This window comes from Parasteatoda tepidariorum, chromosome 7 (assembly GCF_982258835.1).
Source record: "Parasteatoda tepidariorum strain Cologne lab strain chromosome 7, Ptep-v5.0, whole genome shotgun sequence".
Lineage (NCBI taxonomy): Eukaryota > Metazoa > Arthropoda > Arachnida > Araneae > Theridiidae > Parasteatoda > Parasteatoda tepidariorum.
In genome coordinates this window covers 34203357-34226827 of record NC_141761.1, presented here as the reverse complement: position 1 = coordinate 34226827, position 23471 = coordinate 34203357, and the positions used below count along the sequence as shown (strand labels likewise).

The window sequence follows — 23471 nt, the reverse complement described above, 5'->3', positions numbered from 1 at the left end:
TAAATAAAAAAGAAATAGTTACATATTAGAATTATATTTAGTCTTCTTTAAAAGAACACGAATCCCAGGTACACTGCGGAGAGAAGCATAAAAAAAAAATTACAAAGAGCGACTCACCTTTTTTTAAGAAATCAAATCATAGAGTGAACTGCAACCCGCACGTCGAGCTAGGCTAGGTAAGCTAGGTTCGGTTACAGTTAGTACAAAGGAAATCATCAAAAATAAAGGATGACAATGCCACAGCTAGTAAGAAAAACGAAAACTAATAAAACTCAGTTAAGTTGGTGAAACAGAAACGGTTGGCTAAAATGGGATGTGAGCAACATTATAATTACTGACGACAATGATGCTTAATTAATGCTGATAATTATGCATTACTTGAAACAAAAAAAAGTAACAAACGAAAAAAAAAGACAAAGTTAATGGCGAAAAAATACTTTTCCGTTTTGTGGAATCGTAAAAAATCACCATATATATTAATAATATTATTAACACCAATGCTTAATTAATATTGGTAATATCTAATAATTGAAAGAAAAACAGGATGGATTAATGGAGAAAAAGTTTGTGGGAAATTCACTTAAGGAAACCATAAAAAATCGCCAAACGCAGGTGACAAAATTAATTTTGGTAATATGCAATTTTGGTAACTAATTTTGGTAATAATAATATACTTCTAGTATTAAGGTAATTGGTGCAGTTCTAATAAGAATTCTACAACAGGTTTTCTCTAGAGACAAAGCATATGTTTAGTATCATCGAAAGTAAAAATCAGTAGTATCAGAGATAGTGTAATAATATTTTAATGAATTAGAATTAAAAGAACTTTATTCAGCCACAACTTGTTAATATTTTAAACAGTAAATTAAAGATCAGATAGAGAAATGGTCATGCTCCAAAAACCTCATGAAGGTCTTGCAAGAATAATTTTTTTCTTTTTTTAATTGCGGATTTAGTTTGCGGCCATTGATAAATGTATTTAGCACAAAACTCAAATGTTAATGGGTTATACTGTAAATAGCAAATATATTAATATATTTATAAAGTATTATTTTGATATATTTGGAGATTTTTAAAACTGCCCCAATACTAAGCAGTTTTAATAACGATATTGAGGAAATAAGTGTCTTACGACTCCTTGGAGATAAATATTTAACTGTGAAGAGTGCTTGATAGTGATAGTTTTTGGCTATCATGAATTTACCGCGAGCAATATCATCACGCCAAGTGGCGCTAAATGCTGTTAATCTCTATTCTGATGAGATGAACAACAAGATTAGTGTTCTGCTTAATATAATAACGTAAAGCCACCGGGAAGCGCAACAAATAATAATGAATAAAAAAAGAAATTATTTTAGCTTTATTAATTGAAGAATTTAGAGGAAAAACCAGGTAAGGGATATTTTCAGAGAGGCTATAATCAGGATAAGAAGAAAAAATATGATCTGCAAATTATTTTATTTCCTATTTATTAGAAGGTTGGACTTATAATTCTTTGTCTCATTTAATTTACCATTTCCTCATTTATAAATCAAACAAGCATACTGATGAGGATTAGTTACGTTAAGATTAAAGTGAAGACAAAAACAGCTCTGTTACATTAACTGCATCGCTATATGCCTTTCAGTTTTGCGTATGATTTTATAGTCTATCTCAGTACCGATTTATTGATTCTTTACTTTTTTATATTTAACCCGTGCGAAGAACGGGTATGGATGGTGTTTTATGCACTAGAATGAGCTGCAAGCTCTTTACTGCCTATACTTCCGGATTACTGTTTCCGGCGTATTTTGAAGCCATTCGGTTCAAAACGTGATCATTGTGTTTTGAGACTCAATGATCACGTTTCATCATTGTGTTTTGAGACGTGATCATCTGTTTTGAGAGTATTTTGAGTCGTATTTCCTGTATACGTGTATTTGCTACCTGATTTATGATTAGTGTTTAAAAAAAGAATCGTCATTTGAAGACCTGTCATTCCAAGAAGTAAGAATCATCATTTGGAAAAAAAAAAGAATCGTTGTTAAACACTTTTTACCTTGTCAATAAGATACCAACTTCGAAATTTAAACCTAAATGATAATTTGTAAAATGAACATGTTCAAACAATATGCCAATACTAACGTATGATACTGCACGGCTTGCAACTAGAACAAACTGTAATATACAAGTAAAAAGAGGCCAAATCAGGACTTCCAAAAAAGGGAGTTATATCTAAATCTAGCAACCATGACACCTTTTTCTTTAACAATACATCTATAAATAACTAAAACAAATTTTCACTTCAAACTCACGAGAATTACTTCATATCATTCATATCTTATGAAATACAGCAGATTTTAGCTTAGAAATATGCGTTATTTCTTTACATAAGTTATTACTTTAATTAAAAGCAAAATTATTTGTTCGAAAATATCGCCTCACGGAATAAGCTGTATTAAGCAGCTCTATACTTTCTAAACGGAAGTGGAGCAGGTCAAGAGCTCGAGATTGTTGTTTGCATTTATATTGAAAACATCCATTTGGCTAGTATTAAAAAAAAGAAAAAGATAACTCACTATCAGTCTTTCTCACTGGTTAGTCTTTCTCCCTCTTCTTACATCGAGTGTAAATGTTGTTTTGCCGTCCAGTGACTCTGCATGTAGGAAAACAACTTTTACAGCTTTCTTGAACTAGTGAAGTAGACATAATTTTTAGAATTTTAAATCGAGTATTTTCTCTCTATATTAAAAAATCATAAGCACCGCCTCCGACGCAGACGCCAACGCCGCTGTTTTGGATGTGAAATTTAACGTTACATTCCGATTTGCTAGCTCAGAATCTTGAAATTACTGAGATGTGCAGAAAAGTATACGGGAAATATGATGGAATAAAAAAAATTATCATTTGATAATTTATTTGCGAATTATTAACTGTTAAACTTTTAGGAAAAAATACCATACGGACTGCTCTATAGACCGCAGGACTACAGTTACGGAGTTGAAATCCAGCAGACTAAAATGGCCACTTTTGTTTATGAATTTAACACAGAGTTTCTTTTTTCGGAATTCCAATTTGCTTGAGAGTAATTGAAATTTTAAGTGATTTTTTTGTGAATTTTTCTCACTTTCTTTTGCTTAAAGTTACAGTTTGCTTTACTTCTCACTTCTAAAAAATTTAGAATTACGAAGGTGGGTAGAAAAATCTACAAGGAGTTAGATGGAATATAAATAAATTATGATTATTAATTAGAGAATTCTTAACTGTTGAACTTTTAGTAAAAAAAACATATTTGCCAATTAGGCCTTGAATCGCAACTTCAAATCGCTTGCTATATTTTTAATGCAAGAAATAGGCTGTGAGATAATTGCAATGCGCCAATATAAATACAAAAATTATTTTCAGTATTTTCCATGCATACACGGAGAAAAACAATTCCGATAAATTATTGTACTCTATGGTAATGCCCTTTCTGGTAAAAACAACAGCAACTATAATTTAATTTAATAAAACCGTAATATACGGTATTTAAACCATCCATTTAGTAATTTTTCCGTTTATATGGAAACTGTAAACCAAAAATTTTGGTTTTCAAAATTATAGTTCTTATTATCACACATTTAGTAAAAAAAGCAAAACTGAAAATTACATTTAATCGAATAAATCGGTTTTATGCTATGCTCTATTTTATTTATATTTATTACATAATAAATATAAATAAAATATTATTAAATTTGTTAGATTAAGCCCTATTTTAGATGTATAAATATATTACGATAATCATTATGATATTAATTTAGTACATAATGAAAATTTATAACAAATATGATTGAATATGTAAGATTAAGTCCTATTTCAGTTGGATAAATATATTGTAATCATTATGATATTAATTTTGTTCATAACAAAAATAAATTCAATACATTATTGAGTATGTCAGATTAAACATTATTTTAATTATACAAATAGTTTACGATACATTAGTTATCGTAATGATATTAATTTAATTATTACTAAAAAGTGACAACAAATAATTTTGAATATGTGAAGATTAAGCACTATATTAGTTTCAAAAATATATTACGATACATTAAAGATCAATATGATGGATGCTTTCAAAAATAAAATTACACGATACAAAAATGTACCAAGACGTTTGTTCCTACTAGTTAAAGATACAAATACTTTAAAGCTGCTTATTTTTGAATCATTTCTTTTAAATAAAATTAAAGAACAGTAAAATATGAAATAAAAACGGAAACAAAAAAAAATATTAAGATTCGGAGTTCGGAAGTAGGAGTTAGAGATATCCCCCTTTTTTTTGTACCTGATCAGGTATCCCGTACCAAGAATTTATTCGTTAATTTTTTTTTTTTGCCGGCGACCCGCATGGCATCTTCGACACAGGAGAACCCACCTTTAAAAATGGATCTTTCCGTTGAATGTAGAGCTCCGCATCCTCACTAAATTCCACATTCACGTGAGACGCGAGAGTGAGAACAGCGCCAATGATGCCAAAGTTCTCTGAAAGATAAAACCTGCAGTAACAGAATTTGCCGGTCTTTTTAAAAATTCTCTATATTATAGCAACTAACCGTTATTTTAGTTACTTCTGAAGTTAGGAATATTTCACTGCTTGTGTACTATTGTGGAATTAATAAGTGACAACATTCCATCTGCATGAAAGAGAATTTATTTTGATTAATGGGTGAATTTGGAAAAATAAATTTTTATTTTTTTTACAATTTTGATGATAGAGCTACCAAGGATTACTTTTAGTACTTTCATAAATTAAATACATCTCACTCAAATTTCTAATAAGGTAAGTTTTTTATTCTTTTCATTTATACGTTATGTTACTCCCGTTATAACGAATGAAATGAAATTTTTACTAATTATTAGAAGCAAATGAATTGTTTTGTTAGTAATACTAGAAAAATAATTGGGCATTTTGAAAAAAAAATCTCTAATTTACAAGTTACAAAAATGAAGCCTTTAGTATTAATTAAGAGGATATGAATATATTATTAATATATTGTTAACTATATACTTATTGTGAAGATAACGTTACTATTAACTCGGCCTAATACATAACGTTACTAATAACTCAATTTCCTTACTATTGAAAAAGCTTTATACATGCGAACAGTTTTCGAAACTTACAAATTTTTTTCGAACAACTTAATTAAAAAAAAAGTGAGTAAAAATGTCAAGAGTTAACTTTCAACTTTTTTGTACTGTAAATTATCTGCTTATTTTTTCATATTAAGTAAGTTTAAGTACTAGTTGCATATTTTCACTCAGTTACGGGAGAGCTAATTTATGTTATTATATATATATATATATATATATATATATATATATATATATATATATATATATATATATATATATATATATATATATATATATATATATATATATATATATATATATATATATATATATATATATATATATATATATATATATATATATATATATATATATATATATATATATATATATATATATATATATATATATATATTCCTTTTGTTATTATTGCTAACAATAAAGAGTTATTACTTTTTTAATATGTGATGTAATTTTAATTATCATCAAAGTATACTCCTTACAAAAAAGAAAACACATCGAAAATGCTTTCAACAGTTTATTTTAAAATGTATCAATTGAATTTGAATATTCCTTTAATATTTCACTGTTTAATCATATTATCATATTTTACGCTAGAAATTAATTTTTACTTGTTCTTATTTACTTAATTTACTTAATCCATTTATTCTATAATAGTAATTAGATGACAAAAATCTTCCTAACGAAATCTTATTAGTCTGTATTTTTCGTTCGAAATGGGGATAACTTTTGATTTAAACATTTAAAGAAATAGCGAATGATATAAAACAAAATATAAATGTAGAGATAAAATGGAATAAACAAGCATTTCATGTTAGAGAGCTAAGTAAACATTTAATAGCACCCACGGGATAGTTTAGTGACCAATTTTCTATAGATACAAAGTTTCTTTTTGCTATGTCGACATCAATTCGTAGAAATACATTTATTTTTACTTTTGAGATTAAAAAAAATATTATTTTGAAAAGTTTCTTTCTGAATAATTCTTTTCAGTAATGGACATTGATTGTTTATATTTAAACTTGAATTAAAAGTTATCGAAAATTGATTTGCAAAATTTTTTTTAACATGAAATAAGCTATAAATTACCGAATCACACACGAAGTCATCATTATTTAAAGTTAAAGTTAAGCTTATTTTAAAGGATCTAAGTCAAAAATTAGTTAAATGAAAATATGAAAAGTTATTGAGCTGTAAGTTATACAAATGTTTACGCTAATTTAATCTACGTAGTTTATAATGACAAAAGCAAATTTTGAAGGAAATCGGTCTGATTGCTCTTGAGAAATAAAAACATGTCTTACTTGAGTTGGCGAAAGATGTAAAAATAGAAATTAGGTGTAAGGGACCCAAACTTTCGTCCACTCTCTTGTTCCTATAGTTAGGAGTCTTATTTTCTAGACTGCAACTATCCTTAACCTCTCTCTGTGTGTGTGGGAGGGGGATCAAATATCCAAATTGAAAAAAAAGTTTGCTTATTCACAGTTAAGTTAGATTTAAGTGTCTAATTTTGTTACTTAAAATATCGCCTTCACTAATTAATTAGCATAAAGATTGGGTACTAGAACCATTAATATTGAGTCTTTGTAGGACATTAAGGGGTAAAATTTGACCATTAAATCTCAAAACTTATTGTGGTGTTAGCGTTTCGTTTTTGGACTCTTTGCATTTCAAAGAAAGGTTTATTATTCTATTTTTGAAAATTCATGTTAATCAGTTGACAATGTTTCGGCATTTTATTTCGACGAACTTGCTTTTTGAATTCAAATTTCATTTCTCCGTAAAAGAATTTCAGTCTAGAACTTACTGTTGGAAACCCAAACGATGATCGAAATTCTTGAAAATCATAATAAGGTTAGATTAAATAGTGAAATGCCTTAAAGAATAACTATTAATGCTGTCTGATCCAAAATGATAAAGTACAAATTGATTTGAGTTGGTTGGCACGGTTCATGGTAGAATATGTTAAAATGAGTGATTTTAGAAACTAATACTGTCGAAAAAATTAGGACAAAAACACAGCAAAATAATACGTAGTGAATATGGAAACTGCAAAAATTAGACATTCAAAATTCTCTTGAGAAATGAACATTTGTTAAAAAGCTATCTTCACTTGCTTGAGGATACAAATTTTGTTCAAAGCATTAGGAAACATTTATTAACACAATTGATTAGGATGAGATAAATGGAATATGAGTAAATGAATTCTTAGTCATTAATAAATTCGAAACCTGGACATTTGTTTGAAAAACGAGTGCCTTAATTCCTCTACTTTCCCGTCATTTATGGCAAGCAGTTGCAAAACTAAATAAAACATTTTGGTGAATACCCGGAGTACATTGAGTGTGACAAAACAGTTTTGTCAAACGACTGTTTCCAAGAATTGTTGGAACAAATGTTCGTCTCGAACATTTGACGTCAACAGTTTTGTTAACTTTTTGAGAGTTTACATTTCATCAAAAATTACTTGAATTCGTGACGAAATGGCTGTCAAAATTAACAAATGCTCCTCAAGGTTTGCTGAAAAATGAATGTTTAATTTCTGAGATGGCAAGAGGAATGATAATCAGTTAATTTGTCGAATGAAATTGAAAGGTGTAAAGTGAGAGATTTCTAACTTTCATATAACAAATAAAGTATTTTTTATTTGTTTATTTTCTTCGTTGGTGACTTCACTGTTATTAACTTTTTATTGACATTTCAGTTTATAATTTCGTTTACTTGCTGACTTTCGAGATCAGAAGCCTCAAGGAATAAAAGAATATTTTTATTTATTTACAACATGCATATTCTGTGTGCATACCTTGTCGGACAATAATAAGTATATGTTTGCATATACGCATTGTTTTCATAATTTTCAAACAGGACAGTGCAATATGTAGGTAAAATTTCAATTTATATATAAATTTTCAAACTACCGACCAGACTGTTTGGTGGTCAGGGAGCTGACTTTCTAATGCCAGAAAGGTTTCTTGTTCGAATATCGGTCAGATTCATGAACGTTCGTTCCTTTTTCTCTCTCTGTACAATCTGTCATCTTACTGTGAGGACAACTTTAGCCTACCTATTATGGTGCCCAAGAAAAAGTGGTCCTTCTGATACTCGCATAAAAAATGTTAATGTATATAGGTGGATATTGGAATTTTTTTTCTTCAAATAAACTTTTGATTTAAATTACTTATATTTGATGTTTCTCTCGGATTCATCCAAAAGAACCAGTAATTGGTGACTCTGAGTGCTTTCAGTTTATATAATTTATACCAACAGTTTAATTTTAACTACCTTGTTTAAAGTATACTGACTATAGAATATTTTGTGCATAAAAGTTAAATATTTTATACATATATATAAAGCAAAGATACACTCTCAGAAATAAAATTCTTATTTTTAACATTCCAGTATTCCTTTAGCTATATTTATTTTGTGATTCAGGACAATCAATTCGTAAGGAAATCAAGTGATTTTGACGAAACGCCTTTTCTTAAATATTTGACGAAATTTCTTCCTTATTCCTGTGGAATTTGTGTGATCTGGGCGTTCACTAACAACCGTTTGTGATGAATGACAAGATGGTACAGGAGTTAGTGCACTCTCTTTTATCCATTAGGGTCACTGAATTTAATTTTCGACGATGGCAATTACTTATTTACTCATTTTATGCTGCATTTTCTTATAAATTGTCTTAATCTATATGTAGAATTGAGCCGAATATTTTAGATGATTCTCAAACAGTTGAAGATAGTATTTTCCTCGATTTGACAAAATGTTCACTCCGTGATCTTGCCAAGAAACAGTTTCATAAAAAATGAAGAATATTTCGTGATTTTTGAATATTCATTTTCTGCAGCGTACTCTCATGGTCGTTGCATTTTATGCTAATATTTAAAATAAAATCACTCATTGAAAGAAATATCTCCTACAGCTTTAGCTACAGTTTAAATATTCCATCAGCACTTTTTCATTATTTGCCTGAAGAGTAAATAGCACCTGCGGCCATAGATTTGAAAACCACACATTATGCTTTTCAGCTTGAGTGAAAACGAATTGCTCGAATTTGTTTTACTTTTCAGCAACTGCAATAGTGGATTATATTTGTCGATTGCGCTGTGCAAAGAAAGAGCCTTTGAAGAGTAAACTCAATGAAATTTTTTAAACTTTAAAACAAAGTTGATTCATTGCTGAAAAAGTTATTCGCATAAATTGAAGAATATTTTTTGATTAAAAGTACTAATGCAAAACTCTTAAAATTGCATTCATAAGTATGTAAGTATATTTACGTTTATTTTTAATTATTAATGCTTGAACTTGTTTTACTGGTGCTTTTTTTTCTTCAAAATTACTTATCTGTAATTGATTCAGTGTAATTCAGAGAACAATTTATTGATTGAATTCTTTTCCTCCTTTTTTCTTTTCATTTTATATATTTATACAGAATAAATAGTGCGTTTGCATATTTTATGTTCCGCATACTTTTCTGCTTTGTATATTTTTCTGTTTTGCATATTTTCTATCAATCAATCAAGTAATTCCAGTCAATAATATTTACTAATAAATATTCTACTTTCTTTTAGTTAAACTGCATTTTAAAAATTGGTGTATTTATTCAGAAACATGCAATGTATGAGTGTAAGGAACAACATGAATTTTAACTTGTAATAAATTACATTGTCACAAAAAATAACTATCTTCAAAAAATAACTTTGGATCGGATTCTATTTCCTTAAAATAGCTTCATGAAATGAATACAAAATACAAAAATAGAACACACATATTTAATATGTGTAATTGTGTGAAACTGAAAATAGAAAGGTGTGCGGCAATCTAATAATAAGCCACACTTTATCTAAAGGTGTCATTTTTGTATAAAACTGTCCCTTAGTAATGATTCCAGATAAGTAATTCAATAGTTTCTTATTTTCCCACAAGATAACAGCACAATATGCATGAAAATCTTATCTATGACAAAACAAAATTGTAATTTCAATGCTTGACAAAAACAATTGGGTTTTTCATTAAAAATCTAACCCTGAAAATTTAAAAATGAGCTTATTTTTATATTATCACAAGCACTTCGGTTTTAAGCACAGTTTTTATCAATCGATTGTGGCGATTGCTGTACTACTTGAAACAGAAATGAATAAAAATAATATTTTTTTCATACTTAAATGTAGCTCCAATTCACCGTAGAATGTTTTTTCTTTTTCTCCGCTATTATTCATTACAAGTTGTGTAAAATTTGCTATTATTTTTATTAACACAACTTTTTGAAAAGTTTTAACTTAATGTTTAAACATTATATTTTTCGATAATGACAATTTTATTTAAAAATTGCTGTATTTACATCATATACGCTGTTAGAATTTTCATTCTGAAATTATGGTAAAATAACATGTAGCAATCTCTCCATCCAATTCATCGTAAAGTTTATGTAAAGAACATTTTTTACCTTTGTGATTTTAAAACCGTTTACCACTAGTATGGCTATGAAAACATTAATACGAAACTATACGGTTATGCATAATTTCGAAACCGCAAAAAAGAAATTTAATTTGATAGTGGAGCTTGACTGTTCATTAGGACATTGAAGAGTGCAGGACACATATTGAGTAATGTTGGACCCTCTGGAAACTCTTTATATGTTTAAGGGAATGGAGTAAATACGGTGGTGTCAACTGGGATTCGAACCCCCGTTCGGTCAGTCCTCAGATTGACTGATTAGCTCTCTCTGTTATAATATGTAGCCAGCTGCAAGGAACTTAGTGGATTCATTAGGTGGGCTTAGTTGTTGGTATAAAATTCTTTTTGCTTAACCGTATTAGGTGAAAGCAGTTAATAAACGGTTTTTCTCACAGTTAACAGTTTGAATAGCATTTTATTTACGGTTATTTGACTGTTTTGCTTGAATATGTTAAAAGAGCAATTAAATAAAATGCTATTTAACCTTTTTTTCGATAAATTTCTAACAGTATATATGTGATATGAGTGAACTGGATGCACATTAATTATGTTTTTTTATCATACTTGCTTCTATTTTCTGAAAAATACGTGCATAAAATATTAATCACATTAACTTATATTAATAAAATAATACATTAATGCAATGCAATAGTTTTGGAACATTTAAGTAACATTAATCACTGCAATCATTATAAGATCTAACCTTAAGACAAAGGAATTGAAAATTGCATTTTAATTAGTACTGGCTATGTTTTAATAAAATTTAAGGAAAATAAAACTTAACATTGAATTAATTTCATGAGGATAAATCAAATTAGTGTTCAAATAAAAAAAATTATTTCCCAAAATCTTTTGTAATGAGCTATTACAACTATACTTTATTATTACAACCAACTTTCGAGTACATAAATTTTTCTGCGAAAAATAATAAAGAATAAAACATTTCCCGGGGAAAGTCATAGTTTTTTTATACGATTCTAAATTATTTCTGTTATAAAATAAATGCAAATTTTTTTTTATTATTTAATCAGTTTGGTCAAACGTAAGTTTTATTATACTTTTATTAAATAATTTTTTTTTATTTCTGCTAATTTTATAAGGAAACGTGCAGTTTAAACAAAATTCAAATTAGGAAGTTATTTTATTTTTACACCTTTTTTCATTTTTAAGAGATATGCACACAACAAACAAAGTAAAGTCCTTGATTTTTGATCTGAAACGTTGCTTGAAGTTGATAAAATAAAAACATAAAAAAATTCTACGTTAAAAATCACAATATTAAAAGAATAACTCCAGTAATTGCTCGAAAAAAGGGTGCATTTTTTTGAGAGAATGGTGAAAACATAAATATTTATTTTCATAATAAATTGGATGTTTCGAACTTTATTTATTCTGTGGCTATTTAGGCAGAACACAAAAACACCACCTTTAAATTTCCTTTTCATCCAATCTGACTAAAAGATAAGTAATAAAATACTTTTGCTCCATTCCCACTTTTTTACCTTTTCGACAAAATTTTCTCCATCCCTTTTATGCAGAGCACACATATTATATGAGTGCTTCTTTTAATCTAGATTCTTCGATACATATTTCGCTGTCCGCGTAATTTAAAGCAACCCGCTTTGGTTTATTTTAGAAAAAAAAAGAGGTAAATAAAACAGGAGGAAGCGATAGAGGAATTTGGCTCAATCTCAACCGTCGGTGCGATATGAAGCAGAGATTCAATTATCAGATAACAACCAGGCTGTAATAGTAATAACTCACCTCGCAATTTTCGATAGAAAAAGATTATTACTACACATAAATCTAATCCCCTAAAAGTACTTGCAGAGAACAAATATTTTTCGATCCCGAAGAGAATTAGTTATACGTGATAGTTATCCACCCGAGTTTCATTTTTAGCCCGAGTGTCAGATTGTGACAGGGGATGATTTTTCATTGGTGGATAACCCTCGTCTTCTGCCATAACCAATGGTTGGTAAAACGTTATTTATTATACTTTGCTTATTTATTTATCTTATTTTTTGCATGGTTGTTCGATTAGGACGGGGCAATTTCAGGGAGAAATATTCAGAATTCTTTTTTGTATCATTCATAAATTGTTTTGAAAAAAAGGGCAGTTGTTTTAGTAAAATAAAATTAACATTTTATTGAATTGAATATTTATTTGATAAGAATATATTTTCTCTTTTTCTTTCTGATTTGTACGGAGAATAAATAATAGCCTTATTTTTAGTATATAGAGAACAAAATCTGGTATGAAGAAGAAAAAAAAAACAAACAAAAACATTTCTTCGAGGGTATCAATATTTAAGATCTGATAATGTATTCTATAATAAAAAATATTAGTAAAGTAAAAAAGAAGTTTTTAGTCAAAATTACTATGAAATTTTCGTATTATATTCTTCATTTTCTTCTTGGCGTTTCTTTTATTACATAATAGGGTGTATACCATTATTTTTAATTGATTATAAATAGCAAATTAGCGGACAGTGGTTATATTTTTTCAATGAGGTGGTCCGGGTTCGAATCCGAACTGTTTGATACGAATTCTTCGCCCGGCTCTCAGTGACCTTAGTGCTGTCGTAAAATATCCTCAGTGGTAGACGGACCATGGGTTAGACTCAACCTTTTTAATGCTGCCGCCTCCTTTTAGAGCGAAAATAAATTTCAACCCCTGAAAATCCAGTTATTTAGAGCATGAAGACGGTGGGGGTACTGAATTATAAAAGGCTACATTTTTAAGAAATTTTCTTTTGCGCGTTAAATTTGTTTGGTTTCTTGAAAAACATTAATGAGTACGTTAATTAAATACTTTTCTCTCGGCAGGTAATCGCAGTCTATTTGTTGTAATCAAAATAAATAGGGTAATGAAAAAAAACGCAGCAAAAAACCTTTGCTTAAAAAGAGTAATTTATTTTAAATAAGATAATCGAAAAAGCACCCAAAAATAACTTTTCTACACTAAAAAGCAGTATCAATGAAACAATCAAGTAACTATGTCAGTGGGATGATTGTGTCTGATGGTTAAGAGCCAATTTCTTAACGTTCGGTTCAATATTTTTAGTAAGGTGAAGACGCATGTCCCCTCGCAGCATGATCTGATCTTCAGCAGATTTTTCTTTTTTGTGACTATATCCATCACAACACTGAATCCTAGTTCAACAATGTAGGGGGAAGGGAATGCAATTAAAAAATTTTTGACGATAGTCCACAGTCCTGGGTGGAGTTGATTGATGTTACCTGGAAATCAAAATTCTGTGAGACGATCACCATTCTGGAAGCTAGCTTTCAAAAATCCATTACTTGAAAGTTCGACCAATTCCTTCTGAATCTGAACCTCTGCCTTTTTTATATTCACAAAAGGGTTCATAACCCATTGAGGGACTTCCAGAGACCAAAAATCTTTAAAAATGTCAGAAATGCGCACAGACTAAAGGTGTTGACAATATTCCTGTGTATCATCTGAGAGAATTTCACCATTCTTTTTAAGATCCGATAAACTGGAAATAGGCTGAACTCATTCCTACAAAATTCTACAACAAAATTCTGCTTCCACAAAATGAACTTTTTTAAGAAAGGTAGAAATAACTGATTTTGCAGTGATGAAATTGAGCTCGTCGCCTTGAAGTTGTAAATTAATGCCATTAAATTTTGCAAATAAATCCGTCAGAATCTTCCCAGAGCTACATCTCTGTCTTCGAGGAACTCAAGCACAGGTCGAAAAGATTTCAAAACCTATTGAGACAGGCACTATTGGAAAGCCAGCGAATCTCAGTGTGTAGTAGCAAGTGATTGAATTCTTCATCGTTTTTCTTATACAGCTGTCTGAATAACCAATCGTTGAGAGCATTACTGTGAATTTCGTTCATAGCAGAGATGACATATGCAAACTGTTGCTGAGATTTTTTCCAACTAAATGCTGTCAGTGAATCGCGCAGTGAACAGCTAAAATATCTGGTACCTCCCTCTTTAAAGGGGTGATGAACCCACGATATCAACCCACCATTGCAGGAGCTACATCAGTGGTAACAACATAATATTCGCAAGAGGAATGTTTTTCTCTTTATAATAATCTTTGACAGTATTAAAAATAGATTCTCCTTTGGTATCTTCAAACAGGTTTATTACAAAAAGCATATCTTGAATAATTTTTTATTCCTTTACAAACTGGACGTACGTCAGCAGTAAAGCCTCATTACTTGGCAAGGTTGACTCATCAACATGTAGGGAAAATTCGTTGAATATCAAAAGTTTGCATAAGGAAACTTTAACGTCTTCAATTATCTCATCAGTTCGCCACCACACAGTATCGTTGCTTAATGGGACATTTTTTATTACAATGAATGTGACCGGATGGTGTAAAACTGTCTTAAAAACTTCCTTGACAGCCGGCAGTATCAACTCATCTTCCGATTGTATGAGCTCTCTCAGATTTAGCTATTAATTTTGATATATTATAAGACTACCAAACCATCGTCACATTTTTGTGATGAGGTTGCCAGTAAGCCTGAGGCAGAAGGTACCTTCAGAAACTTCTCTTTGGTATTCGTGAAAAATGACAAATCTTTATTTTGTTCGTCAGGGTGAATATTTTTTTTTTTTTTTTTGCAAATGCTCCTGCAAGCGGGATGGTTTCATTGCCTCATTAGATAAAATTTTGTTACAAAATAAACACAGGAGTAGTTGAGAGTTCGACGGTGATTGAACAAATTCTAGAGTCAAATACGTGGTACTGTATTGACGACACTTCTTTTTGTTAACCGACATTGTTAGGGGCAGTAAAATACAAATGATGAGAGAAAATCAACTATTTCTAAAAAATAATAAATAATTTAAGATAGAGAGCTGATTCGCGCACGTATCTAAAAAAATGGACAATGAAATCGAATCGAAACTGGGGATAGAACTGAATGGAAGCGAATGAAAACCATCATAAAAAAACATGAGAGAAGAACATACTGAAAACTCATGCAATTTTCGCCAGTTTTCGCCAAATGCCTTGAATGAGTCAGAGGCAAAAACAACTGACTCATGGTTCGCTTCGGAGAATAGGTGTCCCAAAAGTTTTTTTATTGCTGATACAAATGGTGTATCGGAAAATTTTAATTTATTAAATTAATTTAAGCTTTTTTTCAATGCTAATTTTAGATTAATTTCATTTATTAAATTAATCTTAGCTTAATAATTTTATCTGGGAGTTTTAAAATAATGAAAAAACATTCCAAACCCCCACTTACCGCCCAAAGCATACCCACCGCTCCCTACCACCCAAAACAAGTTCACCCCCTCAGTATACTCCCACTGCCCCCGTTGGAAAACAATGGGTTAGAGTCACCTTGCCATCAGGCGAAACTTGGGAGGTTTTCGTGATTTTCTTCTCCATGTAAAGCAAATGAAGGTCATTTTTATCAAAAAGTTCTCTACGAAAGCAAATTACAAAACGTACAAAATCTTGACATTACGTAAAACATACATACAACGTAAAACATACATTACGTTGGTTACAAAATTGTAGAGCCTTAAACTCCGTGACACTTTGCCCACTGCACTTCTAGAATTTTCATTCTAAAATTACGGTAAAATCAAATTAACCATAAAGCTTACGGTAAAGAACATTTTTTAGCTTTACGGTTTTGAAACCGTTCATAAATAGTAGGGTTTAGAAACCATGAGTATAAAAATTATACTGTTTTTAACCATTTACATCTAGCATGGTTTCAAAACTATAAAAAAATTTAACAGAACATTGAAGATCGACTTTTCGTTGGGTACTAGGCCACAAATTGGGGGTGCAGGATGCTGGAAACTCTCCAAGCGCTGGAAATATTGTGTTGTCAACGCTGGGACACGAACTCCCGTTCTGACGGTAATGATATTATAGATTAGCCCCCGTGGCGATAGCAGGTACATAACCACATAGAAGTAAGTGGCTTAATTATGTGGGCTCAGTTGGTGTTATAAAGTTCTGTTTGTTTAACCGTAGGTGAAAACAGTTAATTAACGGTTTTTCTCACAGCGGACAGTTTAAATATCATCTTATTTATAGTTATCTGACTGTTTTGCTTCAATAAGTCAAAATAACAAATAAATAAAGTGTTATTTAACAATTTTTTCTGAGAAATTTCTAACAGTGTACATGCTGTTCCGGGAATGATATATTTTTACATTGATGGTATTTTGAAAGAAAAAAAAAGTGAGAAAGATTTATTTTTTTGAGATCTCTTCCAGGATATAAATAAATAAAAAAAGTGCAAAATGAAGATTTTTCATGATAAATGTATTTAAATTCACTACTCAAGGATTTACGCTTGAGTTGGGTGTTTTGGAAGCAATAAAATGAAGTATTTGGTATTTTAAAGGAATTCCTGCTCGTTTCTAGTCTCCACTTAAACTTATGTGGATAAAATGATTAAAGAACAATTCAAATGCTCTTGTACTGAAAAAAAGATATATTTAATCGAGTTGATTGAATAATTTTTTTCCAGGGGTTGTTTTTTTATATCCCTTTTGATTAAAACAAGATGTCTTACTAATGGAGGAAAGCATTTATTCCGTTAATGGACAAAAACGTTTCCTTATCTGAAATACGAAATCTACCGATCGATAATCATGCCTTCAAGTAAGTTAAGGGCAATAAGATATAACAGTAAGTGAGAAGGAAAACAAAACTATAACAATGACTTTTTTAGTAAAGGTTAAAAAATTGTGACAAGCACGGCTATTTTTTTTTTGAAATATAAGGAGCAAAAATATGCTACTTGTAGTAGAGATTATATCCCTATTGTTTTAAAATTTTATTTCATTGATTTCATCTCAAAATATTAAAAACAAGATATTTAACAAACTCATTTTGAATGTATCTGGTTTTATTTTTCTGTTTTTTTAAAACACTATTAAATTGCTTTAAATCTGTGTTAAATACTTTATTGTTGAAAGATTTTGTTAATTTTATAAGTTATACTAATCAGAAAAAAATATTCACTATCATTCTGAAAAACATATATTGCAGAAAATGAAAATCAGTTGGTATTAAGTAGTAGATATACTTTTTTTTGCTGATTCTGCATTTCCAAATATATAATCCAATGACTTTAGATCAGCGGCAATCAACTTTTTTCTCCTTGCAATTCCCTTCTATAGTCCTGTTGCTGTTGCTAATTCCCATCTGGTCTAAAGGGGTCAGACCAGATCAATGAATCCGTTGACATTGAGAAAATGATTTAATTCAAAAATCATTCGCATTTCACCAGTATACGGTATGTAAACAAGCCGCCATCTGGGCCACCATATTGTCACTATCTTAAAATTGCACAATTATTCAACTTTGAAGTTCTAATAATGGTCTTAAAGCACTTATTATAGATTTAAGACAATAGTCCTAAAGAAATCAGCTGTAACGCATATCAAAACAATAAAATTTGATACAACATTTAATTCGTAATAATAAACAAAAACATGAATGAGAATCAGAATTTTTTTTTTTTATCATTTCGTCTCATTAAATTAAAACACCATGTAACGACTTCTAAATATAGAAATAAAACAATATGAAAAAGTTCATAGATTAAATTTAAATAACATTCCTAAATTAGTTATATATGTACTTAAATTATGACTCGGTTGTTTTTACATTTTCGATTCCAAATTCTGCAATTGCCATAACATTTTCATGGAATACACTTATACACTTCGCGAACTCTCAGCAAATAATTGAATGCAATCAATATTTTTGATCTATCAGTGAAGAGAATTGAAACTTACTTTGTATTGAATAGGCAATAAATAATTTGTCAATTCAATCATTCAGTTCAATTTGTCAATTCAATCAAAAATCATTCACATTTCGCCAGTATACGGTATGTAAACAAGCCGCCATCTGGGCCACCATATTGTCACTATCTTAAAATTGCACAATTATTCAACTTTGAAGTTCTAATAATGGTCTTAAAGCACTTATTATAGATTTAAGACAATAGTCCTAAAGAAATCAGCTGTAACGCATATGAAAACAATAAAATTTGATACAACATTTAATTCGTAATAATAAACAAAAACATGAATGAGAATCAGAATTTTTTTTTTTTTTCATCATTTCGTCTCATTAAATTAAAACACCATGTAACGACTTCTAAATATAGAAATAAAACAATATGAAAAAGTTCATAGATTAAATTTAAATAACATTCCTAAATTAGTTATATATGTACTTAAATTATGACTCGGTTGTTTTTACATTTTCGATTCCAAATTCTGCAATTGCCATAACATTTTCATGGAATACACTTATACACTTCGCGAACTCTCAGCAAATAATTGAATGCAATCAATATTTTTGATCTATCAGTGAAGAGAATTGAAACTTACTTCGTATTGAATAGGCAATAAATAATTTGTCAATTCAATCATTCAGTTCAATTTGTCAATTCAATCAAAAATCATTCACATTTCGCCAGTATACGGTATGTAAACAAGCCGCCATCTGGGCCACCATATTGTCACTATCTTAAAATTGCACAATTATTCAACTTTGAAGTTCTAATAATGGTCTTAAAGCACTTATTATAGATTTAAGACAATAGTCCTAAAGAAATCAGCTGTAACGCATATGAAAACAATAAAATTTGATACAACATTTAATTCGTAATAATAAACAAAAACATGAATGAGAATCAGAATTTTTTTTTTTTTTCATCATTTCGTCTCATTAAATTAAAACACCATGTAACGACTTCTAAATATAGAAATAAAACAATATGAAAAAGTTCATAGATTAAATTTAAATAACATTCCTAAATTAGTTATATATGTACTTAAATTATGACTCGGTTGTTTTTACATTTTCGATTCCAAATTCTGCAATTGCCATAACATTTTCATGGAATACACTTATACACTTCGCGAACTCTCAGCAAATAATTGAATGCAATCAATATTTTTGATCTATCAGTGAAGAGAATTGAAACTTACTTTGTATTGAATAGGCAATAAATAATTTGTCAATTCAATCATTCAGTTCAATTTGTCAATTCAATCAAAAATCATTCACATTTCGCCAGTATACGGTATGTAAACAAGCCGCCATCTGGGCCACCATATTGTCACTATCTTAAAATTGCACAATTATTCAACTTTGAAGTTCTAATAATGGTCTTAAAGCACTTATTATAGATTTAAGACAATAGTCCTAAAGAAATCAGCTGTAACGCATATGAAAACAATAAAATTTGATACAACATTTAATTCGTAATAATAAACAAAAACATGAATGAGAATCAGAATTTTTTTTTTTTTTCATCATTTCGTCTCATTAAATTAAAACACCATGTAACGACTTCTAAATATAGAAATAAAACAATATGAAAAAGTTCATAGATTAAATTTAAATAACATTCCTAAATTAGTTATATATGTACTTAAATTATGACTCGGTTGTTTTTACATTTTCGATTCCAAATTCTGCAATTGCCATAACATTTTCATGGAATACACTTATACACTTCGCGAACTCTCAGCAAATAATTGAATGCAATCAATATTTTTGATCTATCAGTGAAGAGAATTGAAACTTACTTCGTATTGAATAGGCAATAAATAATTTGTCAATTCAATCATTCAGTTCAATTTGTCAATTCAATCAAAAATCATTCACATTTCGCCAGTATACGGTATGTAAACAAGCCGCCATCTGGGCCACCATATTGTCACTATCTTAAAATTGCACAATTATTCAACTTTGAAGTTCTAATAATGGTCTTAAAGCACTTATTATAGATTTAAGACAATAGTCCTAAAGAAATCAGCTGTAACGCATATGAAAACAATAAAATTTGATACAACATTTAATTCGTAATAATAAACAAAAACATGAATGAGAATCAGAATTTTTTTTTTTTTTCATCATTTCGTCTCATTAAATTAAAACACCATGTAACGACTTCTAAATATAGAAATAAAACAATATGAAAAAGTTCATAGATTAAATTTAAATAACATTCCTAAATTAGTTATATATGTACTTAAATTATGACTCGGTTGTTTTTACATTTTCGATTCCAAATTCTGCAATTGCCATAACATTTTCATGGAATACACTTATACACTTCGCGAACTCTCAGCAAATAATTGAATGCAATCAATATTTTTGATCTATCAGTGAAGAGAATTGAAACTTACTTTGTATTGAATAGGCAATAAATAATTTGTCAATTCAATCATTCAGTTCAATTTGTCAATTCAATCAAAAATCATTCACATTTCACCAGTATACGGTATGTAAACAAGCCGCCATCTGGGCCACCATATTGTCACTATCTTAAAATTGCACAATTATTCAACTTTGAAGTTCTAATAATGGTCTTAAAGCACTTATTATAGATTTAAGACATGTTCTACCGTAATTTCACTCAAGAATTTTGTTATATAAATATACAATAATTATTCATAAAATTTACGGAGCTCCGAAAAATACCAACTTCTTCACCAACGAAGTGTTGTTCATATAGGGATTAAAAGAAAAACCATCTAGGATTTATGCAAGCTTTATGAATTATAGATGTTAAGATTTAATTTCACCCTTTAAAGAACAAAGAAATACTCGAATTGGTATTAACTTAAAATAAAATCATCTTTCACATAGTTTTAAGGATTTTCAAACACCAAATTAGGGTTGGTATTACACCACAGTGTTTACAATGTACAAATAGAATTGTAACACATTTTATCGCATAGGATAAGTTTTTATAGTGTATTTGGGTGAAAGTGATGCCCAGATAGGAATTTTTTCTGGTGAAAGTTACTTGAGAGTTCCAGAAACCTGTTTGACCAAGTTTGGTACAAGTTTTATTCCTAAACGACTTTCTTTTTTTCTTACATATGAAGTAATTACTTTTTCAAAGACAAGCAAACAGACTGACTGAATTTCAAAGTGGCAGACTCACCCATGCGTGATGCTAGATTACAAAAATTTATCCGATGGTATACAACGAGTTATAATTCTTATGATACTTACGTTGAGGAGTGACTGAAATACTGCTGTATCTTTTGCAATAGATATGTTTTTAGGCAATTACTTTTTGTTTCTTTTTATGGGCCATGTGAAACTCAATTTACGGATATTATCTTTATATTCAGATATTGGTTAAAATTAATGATTAAGTTTCTTAATTATTTGATAAAAAACAAATCTGTATAACATTTTCAAAGAATTCACACTAAAAACTATATTTTTCCAACTTATGTTAAGGTAGTTAGCTATTTCATACGAATAAATTTATTTAATTTAACACTTTTTTTGCCATGAAATGAACTTATTTTTAAACTTATGAATTCGTATTTATTTTATAATGCTTTTAAGGGACGCGGTACCCGAAATTTTATCTTCTGGGAAAAAGGTAAAATTGGTATTTATGTGTATTTTAGGTGACATTTATATATTAAAACATATTTTCCTCGAAAAAAAATATAAACAAAATGTTTTAATGAAATATTTCAATTTTTTGCATGAAACATTTAAGATTTTTTGATAAAATATTTCAATTCCTTTAAAAAAGTTCAACAGTTTCAAAAAGTTACTAGTTTTTTAGTTTTTATGGTGCAGTGGTTAGTGTTTTAAATTCAGTTTTTTATTTGAACTTATCTAAAAATCAATTTTTTCATAGTTTAAAATTTGACATTTTTCTTTAAAAAAAAGTTCCAATTACTGCAGAATTTTTTCGACAACCAATTTTGTTTCGTCTATATTTGTGTACATGCTGTGAAATTTTCAGAGCTTTAATTTGTGTTTTGTTAATATTTTTAAATTTTGAAGTTCTGTTTATTTTCTTTATTTCAATAATGACATAGTTTCTGAATATCATTTCTTAAAAAAATGCTGGAAAAATTGAAAGAAAAATCGTAGTTATATGAAGAAAACTGCATAAAAATTATGGGATACTTAAAAATCTAGCAACTAAAGGTATCTTTAAATAAAATATTAGATAACAATAATAATTAACATGTAAATTACTCATAAAGTGTTATTAGCTTTGTTGATAGTTTCTACGTTCATTTAGGTCTCCGAGATTATTAATGCTTCATTGGAAAAATGCTTATACCATTGTTCCTAATTAAGATATCGTTTTGAAATTTTTGTACTCGAATTTCGAAACGCTTTTCCAACTGATAAACTGTAAAATCTCAAAATAAAATTTTACCATATTTTGAGCACTATGTCTCCTTAAAAATATCTATTCCATTTAACGATATTATTCATCGTATTTCATATATTTTATCGCCTATTAAAGTTAGAGGATAGATAAAAATGTTATGAAATGCTTTTAATCTACAAAATTCTTTACCATCACTTTTTTTAAAAAATTCACGAGCAATAAATTTTGAAGTGTATTTAGATGTATTTAGATAAAGTGTATTTAGAAATAAAAGAAAATAACAAGTACGTAATCGATTAGCATATCTTGCAAGGTACGTGCGGCCTGATATATTCGGAAAACTTTCAAAAGAGCAACGATAAAGCCTATTACCGTATTTATCTGAAAGAAACAAGCATATAAAATGCAGTTATTTTTTACTTTCCTATAAAATTGAATTTAACTTTTTGAACGACTTATACAAGAAGATAATTTGCATGAAGATCACAATTTTATATTGATAGTCTGTTTTTTTTTATTGCAAAATATTCCTTGTTCAGAGGAAAAGAGGAAAAAAACATTTATTTCACTATTTAATTCAAATTCAACTTAAGTAAAATAATTTGAGTCAGTAAAAATGAAAAACTTAAACTCAGACTTATAAGAAATGCGTGAAAGTCATTTTTATAATTGAACTTAATCATTTTAATAAGTGTAAGTAAATGAAAATAACTTAGTTTGGCATAATTTTAAGAAACTTAAAGCACGTTG

At 29.0% G+C, this 23471-nt stretch overlaps 1 protein-coding gene across 2 annotated transcripts in view; it reads left to right on the top strand.

The window, feature by feature from the left end:
• The first annotated feature begins 4451 nt into the window (after window positions 1-4451).
• The window catches only part of LOC107457525 (rho-related GTP-binding protein RhoE-like), a 251988-nt gene continuing 232968 nt past the window's right edge, over window positions 4452-23471 (top strand). For both annotated transcript variants that reach the window (XR_015435433.1, XM_087167651.1), the window contains exon 1: window positions 4452-4801. The gene's annotated coding sequence lies outside the window, so the exon portion shown is untranslated. The remainder of the gene's footprint in view (window positions 4802-23471) is intronic.